We start from the raw sequence: 10,882 nt of genomic DNA, 5'->3' as shown, positions 1-10,882 counted from the left end.
CATCTCTTCTACTCTTTAGGATGGCGGATGCAAGGAACAAGTTCACCCAACCAGATGAAGATACACCCTTTGGACGCCACTTGAAGGAAGTCACTAGATACCTGAACATAGGAATACCAAGCTTCACGAGAACCTACAAGGCCACTTTACCTGAAGAAGAGCGCTGGATGATTCAAGTTCAAGTTCCAGGAAGGACATTCATGCCCGTCACTGAGCCCATAGGGTTTTCTTTTGATGCACCAACTTGGAGTCTAGGAAAGAGTATGGCAGCTCACATCGCCATGGGACGCATTGGAGAAGTCTACCGCAAGGATCTCAAGGATACTATCTACCAGATTTGCGGATGCCGAGATGAACACTAGGAGATGATCAGCACCAGGAAAGATAGATCAATTGCAGCTTTTATTCAGGAGTTAAATCAGCACATTCGACGACAGGAGAATCAGATGTGCGCCGACATGATAGATCTGAAGAAGGCTAAGACTAGAATCAAGGAACTGGAGGAAGAACTCAAGGCTGCACGCGAAGATTATGAAGAAGAAATTGAAGTATTGGTGGAGAAGAATGACGATCTGATCAAGAAGATTGGAATATTTATGGGAGGCCCGACACCAGTAGATGAAGACGAAGAACCCAAGGAGATTAGCCCGGAAGACTACCTCATCATCGACGGCACCGACTTGGAACAAGATAGTAGCAATGACGATTATGTTGATGAAGCAGGAGCAGATATCATGGAGTCTACAACCGTAGAATATTTCTAGTAGACCACCTCATCAGTAGTAGTAGTCCACCATGTAAATATAGTAGTCCGAGCACTTTGCGATAGCTAGATCGATTGAATGCCTTTGTTTGTTTGTTTGAGTGAAGTGAATTGTTTGCTTTTGCCTCATGTGCATATGGGTAGCGTTTTCTCTTTATACCCCCTCTATTCTTATATCTCGTCTTTTCTAAACCCTCAGATGCCTCCGAGACGTGACCCCGGATTTGCCTTTCTGCCAGAGCTCAATCAGTTGATCCAGCAGCAGAACACTTTGATGCAGTTGCTAGTTCAGAATCAGAATCAGGGGAACAACAACAACAACCCACCACCACCACCACCACCTGTTGACCACTTTGCCCGTTTTCTTAGGCTGAATCCGCCGGTGTTTTCCAGTAGCACCGAGCCGATAGTAGCAGATGATTGGCTCCGCAAGATAGCTAGGGAGTTGACCACAGCAGGATGCACATATGCGGAGAAGGTTAAGTTTGCCGCACATCAGTTAGAAGGACCAGCGGCATCCTGGTGGGAGAATTTCACTGCCACCTTCCCAGTTGACACTGTCACATGGGACCAGTTTCAGCAGGCTTTTCGTACTGCCCATGTTTCAGCAGGAGCAATGGCCATGAAGAAGCGTGAGTTTCGTAACTTGCGCCAAGGAGGACGGACAGTTGGCCAGTATGTGGAGGAGTTTAGTAAGCTAGCACGTTATGCCCCCAGATGACGTTGCTATGGATGCATCTAAGCAGGAGAAGTTCCTGGAAGGACTGAATGATGAGTTGAGTATGCAGTTGATGGTAGCCACCTTCAACAACTACCAGGAGTTGGTAGATCCTGCTCTTATGATTGAAGGGAAGCAGCAGCAAATTGAGAACCGCAAGAGGAAGTATGGACAAGGAAAGTATAATTCAGGAGCTTAGCAGAAGCCACGTTTTACCCCTAGACCGGGAGGACATTTTCATCATACCCATGGAGTAGGTAGCTCGCACAATCACAATGGCACCAAGAATGGTAATGGGAATGGAGGAAGCAATGGACAGAACCGCACCAACCCATCAACCCCAGCCAAGAAGGACTTGAGCCAAGTCACTTGCTATAAGTGTTCGAAGCCAGGACATTATGCAAATGAATGTCCTGAAGGCCAAAATGGCAATGGAAGTTCTAGGAAGAAGCCGAACCCTTTCAATAGGGGACAGGTGAACCACGTTGGCGTGGAGGAGGTTGAAGCTCAGCCCGATGCAGTAATAGGTAAGTTTTTGGTTAAGTCATTTACTGCACTCGTTCTTTTTGATACCGGTGCATCGCATTCATACATATCAAGGGGATTTGTGGATAAGTATAACCTACCAACCCAAGCCCTTAGGTCACCCATGTTAGTAACCTCGCCAGGAGCAGAGTATATGGCTAGTCTATGGTGTGATCGGTTACCATTAAGGATTGGTAACTATGTTTTTCCCTCAGACCTAGTAGTATTGGAATCTCAAGGATTGGATGTGATATTAGGCATGGATTGGTTATCAAAGTATGAAGGGAATATTGAGTGTGCTAGTAAGTCAATTTTGCTTACCACACCAGAAGGGAGAAGGATCAAGTATGTATCCCGGCATGCGCCAAACAGGACACAAGTAAATTCCTTATCAGGAGTTGTGCAGGAGGAAGTACCTGTGGTAAAGGATTTTCCTGATGTATTTCCCGAAGAGTTGCCAGGCATGCCACCGGATAGAGACATTGAGTTTTTGATTGAGCTTTTGCCAGGCACTGGGCCAATATCGAAGCGACCATATAGGATGCCAGCAAAAGATTTGGTGGAAATTAAGAAGCAGATTAAGGAGTTACTGGATAAAGGTTACATTCGCCCAAGTTCTTCGCCTTGGGGATCGCCAGTACTTCTAGTGGAGAAGAAGGATGGATCGTTAAGGATGGTTGTTGATTATCGAGGATTGAACGAAGTAACAATCAAGAACAAGTACCCCCTACCAATGATCAACGATCTGTTTGATCGATTGCAAGGAGCTAAAGTATTTTCCAAGATCGATTTGCGATCAGGGTACCATCAGTTGAAGATTCGAGAACAGGATATTCCGAAGACAGGTTTTACCACCTGGTATGGGCTGTATGAGTATACCGTTATGTCATTTGGTCTGACTAACTCGCCTGCCTATTTTATGAACATGATGAACAAAGTGTTTATGGAGTTTTTGGATAAGTTCGTCGTAGTGTTCATTGATGATATCCCGGTATATTCAAAGAATGAAGAGGAGCATAAGGAGCATTTGCGTTTGGCACTTGGAAAGCTCAGAGAACACCAGTTATATGCCAAGTTTAGCAAATGTGAGTTTTGGTTGAAGGAAGTAGGATTCCCCGGACACGTTATATCCGGAGAAGGTATAGCAATAGATCCCATTAAAGTTGAAACCGTGACCAAGTGGGAAGCCCCAACAACAGTTGGAGAGATCCAGAGTTTTCTTGGACTCACAGGATACTACCGGAGATTTATTGAGAACTTCTCAAAGATTGCGAAGCCTATGACGGAGTTGCTGAAGAAGGATACTAAGTTCAAATGGACTGAGGAGTATGAGGCAAGTTTCCAGGAATTGAAGAACCGTTTGGTTACCTCACCAGTGTTGATTTTACTAGATCAAACCAAGGATTACGAGGTGTATTGCGACGCTTCACGTCGAGGACTTGGAGCAGTGCTTATGCGGGAAGGGAGAGTTGTTTCGTATGCTTCACGACAACTGAAGCCTCACGGATTGAATTATGCCACGCATGATTTGGAGTTAGTAGCCGTAGTGCATGCATTGAAGACATGGAGACATTTCCTCATTGGAAATCATTGTGAGGTGTACACGGATCACAAGAGTTTGAAGTACATTTTCACGCAAAAGGAGTTGAACCTCAGACAAAGGAGATGGTTGGAGCTCATCAAGGATTATGATATGAGATTGCACTATCATCCCGGAAAGGCTAATGTAGTAGCTGATGCATTAAGCCGCAAGAGCCATGTCAATACGTTAATGACGGGAGAAATACCCAAGGAGTTAGCAGAAAATCTTCGTGAGCTATGTTTGGAGATAGTTCCGAGAGGCTATGTAGCAACATTGGAAATTCAGTCAACTTTGATGGACAGAATCAGAGAAGCTCAGAAAACTGACAAAGAGATTGCTGTTATAAAAGAGAAAATGAGCCAAGGAAAAGCTAAAGGATTTCGTGAGGATGAGCATGATACCCTATGGTTTGAAGACCGTGTTTACGTACCCAATAACCCAGAGATCAGGAAGTTGATTTTGCAAGAGGCACATGATTCACCATATTCGATTCACCCAGGAAATACCAAGATGTATTTGGATTTGAAGGATATTTTCTGGTGGACCGGAATGAAGAAGGATATTGCGGAGTATGTAGCAGTTTGTGACGTATGTCTGAGAGTAAAGGCGGAGCATCAGAAGCCAGCAGGATTGTTGCAACCATTGCCGATACCCGAATGGAAGTGGGATAAGCTAGGCATGGATTTTATCACGGGATTACCAAGGACTCGTTCAGGCTATGACTCGATTTGGGTTGTAGTTGATCGATTGACAAAGGTAGCTCATTTCATCCTAGTAAAGACCACTTACACTAGTGCTAAGTTGGCAAAGATATACATGACCAGGATCGTATGTTTGCATGGAGTTCCGAGGAGCATCGTATCAGATAGAGGAACCCAGTTTACCTCAAAGTTCTGGAAGCAGTTGCATGAGACTTTGGGTACTAGGCTAGAATTTAGTACAGCTTTTCATCCACAGACAGATGGACAGACCGAGAGAGTCAATCAGATTTTGGAGGATATGCTGAGAGCTTGTGCACTAGATTATGGATCTAGTTGGGACGATAATTTGCCATATGCAGAGTTCTCTTATAATAATAGCTATCAGACCAGTTTGAAGATGGCCCCTTTCGAAGCTCTGTACGGAAGGAGGTGCAGGACACCGTTGTCATGGGACGAAGTTGGAGACCGCCAGTTGTTTGGAGCAGATCTGATTAAAGAGTCTGAACAGAAGGTGAAGTTGATTCGCGATAGGCTCAAGGTAGCCCAGTCCAGGCAGAAGAGCTACGCAGATTCTAAACGCAAGGAGACAGTTTACGAAGTCGGAGACAGAGCTTATCTTCGAGTATCCCCACTTTGAGGGATTAAGCGCTTTGGAGTTAAGGGGAAGTTAGCGCCACGATTTGTAGGGCCATATCGAGTTTTGGAGCGTATGGGAGAAGTGGCCTACAAGTTTGAATTGCCAGAAGGATTGACAGGAGTTCATGATGTGTTCCACGTTTCTCAGTTGAAGAAGTGTCACGCGGAGATGGCTGACATACCTTTGAGAGACACAGTGCCATTAGAAGCAATTCAGTTGGATAAAAATTTGACCTATGAGGAGAAACCAGTCAAGATTCTAGAGTTTGCCAGCTGAGTCACTCGCAGCAAGGTTATCAAGTTTTGCAAAGTTCAGTGGAGCCACCACACGGAGGATGAAGCCACCTGGGAGCGAGAGGAAGATTTGCTCAAGGACCACCCTCACCTATTTTCTAGCCAACCCGAATCTCGAGGGCGAGATTCATCTTAAGGGGGGTAGGTTTGTAACATCCCAAATTTTCAATTTGGAATGTTATACATTAGATCATCATGCATATCATATTTTATTTTGCTTTTGGTTTTGATCCTAGAAAATCCTAAGCAACTCAAGGACCCACGGAGAGAGTTGGGGATTTCATTATTTACATATTTGAGTTTTCTCAAATTTTGTAAACAGGATCATTTGATTTTATTTATTTTATCATCAATTATTTCTATTACAAAAATATGAGAGAGGGAATAAAATGACTTTCCCAAAATATAGAGATATTGAGGATTTAATAAAAAAAATCAAATAAGATTTATTTCGGAGTTTTTCAATTTTTATTTAAATTTAGGAAAAATGCGCGTTTTTCAAAATTTCGTTTAAGGCCCAAATAAATGTTCACTTTATCGGGCTTGATTTTAGAAACCAGGGAAAATTTATTTCGTGATTTTGGAGTCCGTTTAGTATTTCTTTTTATTTTTCTTCCGAGCGTAATTATTTAAAAAAAACAGCGGAACCGACTATGGGCCGTACTCGGCCAGGACTCCCCTGGCCGGGGCCTTTATAAGGCGCCACCCCGGGGCCCGAGAGCCCAGCCCACACCAGCCCCGCGCCCGAAACCCTAGCTAGCCGCCGCCACCGCCGCCAGCCGCCGTCGCCCCGCCGCCGATCCGCCGGAGCCGCGCGCCGCCCGAGGTTCGCCGCCTCGACTTCCGTGCTGTTTCAAAAAAAATCCGTTCGTCGTTTCTCTTTTTCGTCGGATTTTTCCGCGGTTATTTTCTGATCGCGATTTCTGATCCGATTTTCGTTTTAGTATAACTTTTCGCTCGTTTATCGGAATCAGGCGATTCAAGCGCCTAGAGTTTTGTCTCAGAACCCTCTTTCTGAATAATCAACTGAAACAAGTTTTTGCTACTGTAAAATTTGATTTAGATCCAGATTACTAGAACGAAGTTGTTTTCTTCCGCCGTTTGTTTTCTTTTGCTTCGTTCAATTTGATTCTTTTTGCAAACGAGGGTTCTTAAGTTGAACTTTCTGGTTAGATCTTCTATTTGAGTTTTACCTGTGCATTAGATGAGTACTTATTGTATGCTTGTTTGTTTGTCTGTGATAGAATACCCGGAGTGCGCCACCTGTTACTTTGAATCTCTAGGTTTCGCGGATCATCAGCAAGGCAAGTAACACTTTGATCATACCTTTTCTACAACCCAGTTTTATTGCATTAGATCAATCCTCACACATTGCATGATTAGGATCTAATTAAATTGTGGGATGGGAAGTAGATGAGGTAGTACCTATTACCTGTTTATTATCAAACCCTTGGGAGTTACTTCTACGTTTGCTTATTATGTCATGCTATGCTAGTAGACGTGGATTGGGTGAGTGATATCCATGACAGATGTGAGATTGTTAATTAATGGTTTATCTAAGGTGGCAACCTAAACACACATCTGGGTGGATTGAGGCACCTGGGTATTCCAGGACTTGCCTGTTTTTTTTGGACCGCCACCCAGGCTCAAAGGAATCATGAGATTATTCATACTAGAAACTTCCGTGTGCAGCCACAAGCCATTATGGGCTCTGGCATAGTTGATTAAGTTGTGCAAACTCTTACAGTGGTAGACTAGCAGATGTAGGGGATGTAGGTGGTACGGTCTACCCGATCGTAAGGTGCTAGCGCTTCTGAAAGACTATGTCTCGGTCATCCGTCTTCTCAAACACCATGTAGTGCGAGAAAACAAACGGAGGCGATCGAGTCTTGTGGGGAAAAGTGCGCAAACCTCTGCAGAGTGTAATAAACTAATCATAGTTAGCCGTGTCCCCGGTTATGGCCTTCTTGAGTATCTAGTACCTGGATTTTCATGTGAATCTCAACATGTTACTCTAAAGTTAATTTTGTTGGGTTAATGATGCTTAATTGGGATTGAGAATGCTGTCAACCATTCTCAATGTTTAACAACCACCATGATAGTAATTAAATTTATTCCTTTGAAGTAGGGAAAAATTGGCTTTACGCGAAAACTGTAACCATAGAGCTTTCCACCAGCCAAATATGCATATAGTATAGCTGTTGCATTCCATTACTCTCTATGTGTTACCTTGCCAGCATATTCCATGTGCTGACCCGTTTTCGGGCTGCAACGTTAATGTTGCAGACTTTTCAGATGACGATTAAGGAGTTTTAGGTCATGGTTCTATACTCAGTGATGCCGTTGGAGTTGATGGACTCACCTATCTTCCAAGCCTTCCGCTGTTATCGTTATTAGATGGCCTTAAGCCATATTTATTGTAATAACCTCTCTTTTGAGACATTCGATGTAATAAGTGTGTGATTGCTACTCTGCTATAAATCCTCCGAGTACTGTGTGGTGTCAGCATTACTGATCCAGGGATGACACCGGAGCACAGAGATCAGACCGTTTGAGGTCTGGTCGCTACAGATATGAAGCATAAAGCACCATGTTCAAGTAGAGGGTACAACGGGTCACGGGAGAGTTGACCTCTGTAGATAGAGGGGGGAAGGTGATGGAGATGTTGGTGAAGATGCGGAGGTGTTGGTGTAGATCGCGGTGATGATGGTGGCCCCCGGTGGCACTCCGGTGCCACCGGAAGCGAGGGGGAGAGAGCCCCCCTCCTTCTTCTTATTCCTTAACCTCCTCCCTAGATGGGAGAAGGGTTTCCCCTCTGATCCATGGCCTCCATGGCATGGGAGGGGCGAGAGCCCCTCCGAGATTCGATCTGTCTCTCTCTCTCTGTTTTTGTGTTCCCAGATTCTTCCCTTTCGCCATTTCTTATATTCCCGGAGATCCGTAACTCCGATTGGGCTGAAATTTTAACACGATCTCTATCCGGATATTAGCTTTCTTGCGGCGAAAGAAGGGCATCAACAGCCTTACGGGTGGCCCATGAGGGTCAGGGGCGCACCCCCTGCCTCGTGGCCACCTCGGGCACCGTCTCGCATGGATTTTTCTTCCCAAAAATCATATATACTCCAAAAAAATCTCCGTCAGTTTTTGTCCCATTTGGACTCCATTTGATATGGATATTCTGCGAAACAAAAAACATGCAACAAACAGGAACTGGCACTGGGCACTGGATCAATACGTTAGTCCCAAAAATAGTATAAAAAGTTGCCTAAAGTATATGAAAGTTGTAGAATATTGGCATGGAACAATCAAAAATTGCAGATACGACGGAGACGTATCAGCATCCCCAAGCTTAATTCCTGCTCGTCCTCGAGTAGGTAAATGATAAAAAAGATAATTTTTGATGTGGAATTCTACCTAGCATAATCTTGATCATGTAATCTAATCATGGCATGAATATTAAGATACGAGTGATTCAAAGCAATAGTCTATCATTTGACATAAAAACAATAACACTTCAAGCCTACAAAATCATATAGTCTAGCTATGCTCCATCTTCACCACACAAAATATTCACATCATGCACAACCCCGATGACAAGCCAAGCAATTGTTTCATACTTTTGACATTCTCAAACCTTTTCAACTTTCACGCAATACATGAGCGTGAGCCATGGACATAGCACTATAGGTGGAATAGAATGGTGGTGGAGAAGACAAAAAGGAGAAGATAGTCTCACATCAACTAGGCGTATCAACGGGCTATGGAGATGTCCATCAATAGATATCAATGTGAGTGAGTAGGGATTGCCATGCAACGGACGCACTAGAGCTATAAGTGTATGAAAGCTTCAACTGAAACTAAGTGGGTGTGCATCCAACTTGCTTGCTCATGAAGACCTAGGGCATTTGAGGAAGCCCATCATCAGAATATACAAGCCAAGTTCTATAATGAAAATTCCCACTAGTATATGAAAGTGATAACTCAAGAGACTCTGTATATGAAGAACATGGTGCTACTTTGAAGCACAAGTGTGGAAAAAGGATAGTAGCGCTGCCCCTTCTATCTTTTTCTCTCATTTTTTTGTTTTTTATTATTTTTTTGCTGGGCTTCTTTGGCCTCTTTTTTTGGGGCTGCTTTGGCCTATTTTATTTTTTTGTAAAGTCCAGAGTCTCATCCCGACTTATGGGGGAATCATAGTCTCCATCATCCTTTCCTCACTGGGGCAATGCTCTAATAATGATGATCATCACACTTTTATTTACTTACAACTCAATATTACAACTCAATGTCTAAAACAAAGTATGACTCTATATGGATGCCTCCAGCGGTGTACTGGGATGTGCAATGATCTAGCGTAGCAATGACATCAAAAAAACGGACAAGCCATGAAAACATCATGCTAGCTATCTTACGATCATGCAAAGCAATATGACAATGAATGCTCAAGTCATGCATATGATGATGATGGAAGTTGCATGGCAATATATCTCGGAATGGCTATGGAAAGCCATGATAGGTAGGTATGGTGGCTGTTTTGAGGAAGATATATGGTGGTTTTATGGTACCGGCGAAAGTTGCGCGGTACTAGAGAGGATAGCAATGGTGGAAGGGTGAGAGTGCGTATAATCCATGGACTCAACATTAGTCATAAAGAACTCACATACTTATTGCAAAAGTCTATTAGCTACCAAAACAAAGTACTACGCGCATGCTCCTAGGGGGGTAGATTGGTAGGAAAAGACCATCGCTCGTCCCCGACCACCACTCATAAGGAAGACAATCAATAAATAAATCATGCTCCGACTTCATCACATAACGGTTCACCATACGTGCATGCTACGGGAATCACAAACCTCAACACAAGTATTTCTACTAATCCACAACTACCCACTAGCATGACTCTAATATCACCATCTTTATATCGCAAAACTATTGCAAGGAATCAAACATATCATATTCAGTGATCTACAAGTTTTATGTAGGATTTTATGACTAACCATGTGAATGACCAATTCCTGTCATCTCTCTAAATAGATATAAGTGAAGCAAGAGAGTTTAATTCTTTCTACAAAAGATATGCCCACGCTCTAACAAATATAAGTGAAGCAAAAGAGCATTCTACAAATGGCAGTTGTCTATGTAAAGAGAAACAGGCAATCCAAACTTCAAATGATATAAGTGAAGCACATGAAGCATTCTATAAAGCCATACTCAAAAGATATAAGTGAAGTGCAAAGAGCATTCTATAAATCAACCAAGGACTATCTATACCAGCATGGTGCATAAAAGAAAAATGGAAACTAAATGCAAAAGACGCTCCAAGATTGCACATATCGCATGAACGAAACGAATCCGAAAACATACCGATACTTGTTGAAGAAAGAGGGGATGCCTTCCGGGGCATCCCCGAGCTTAAACGCTTGAGTCTCCTTGAATATTTACTTGGGGTGCCTCGGGCATCCCCAAGCTTGAGCTCTTGCCTCTTTTCCTTCTTCTCACATCGAGACCTTCTCGATCATCAAACACTTCATCCACACAAAACTTCAACAGAAAACTCGGTAAGATCCGTTAGTATAATAAAGCAAATCACTACTCTAAGTACTGTTTCAAACCAATTCATATTTTATTTTTGCATTGTGTATACTGTAATATAACTTTTCCAT

Source organism: Triticum aestivum, chromosome 7A (assembly GCF_018294505.1).
Source record: "Triticum aestivum cultivar Chinese Spring chromosome 7A, IWGSC CS RefSeq v2.1, whole genome shotgun sequence".
NCBI lineage: Eukaryota > Viridiplantae > Streptophyta > Magnoliopsida > Poales > Poaceae > Triticum > Triticum aestivum.
This window is presented reverse-complemented; position numbering follows the sequence as displayed.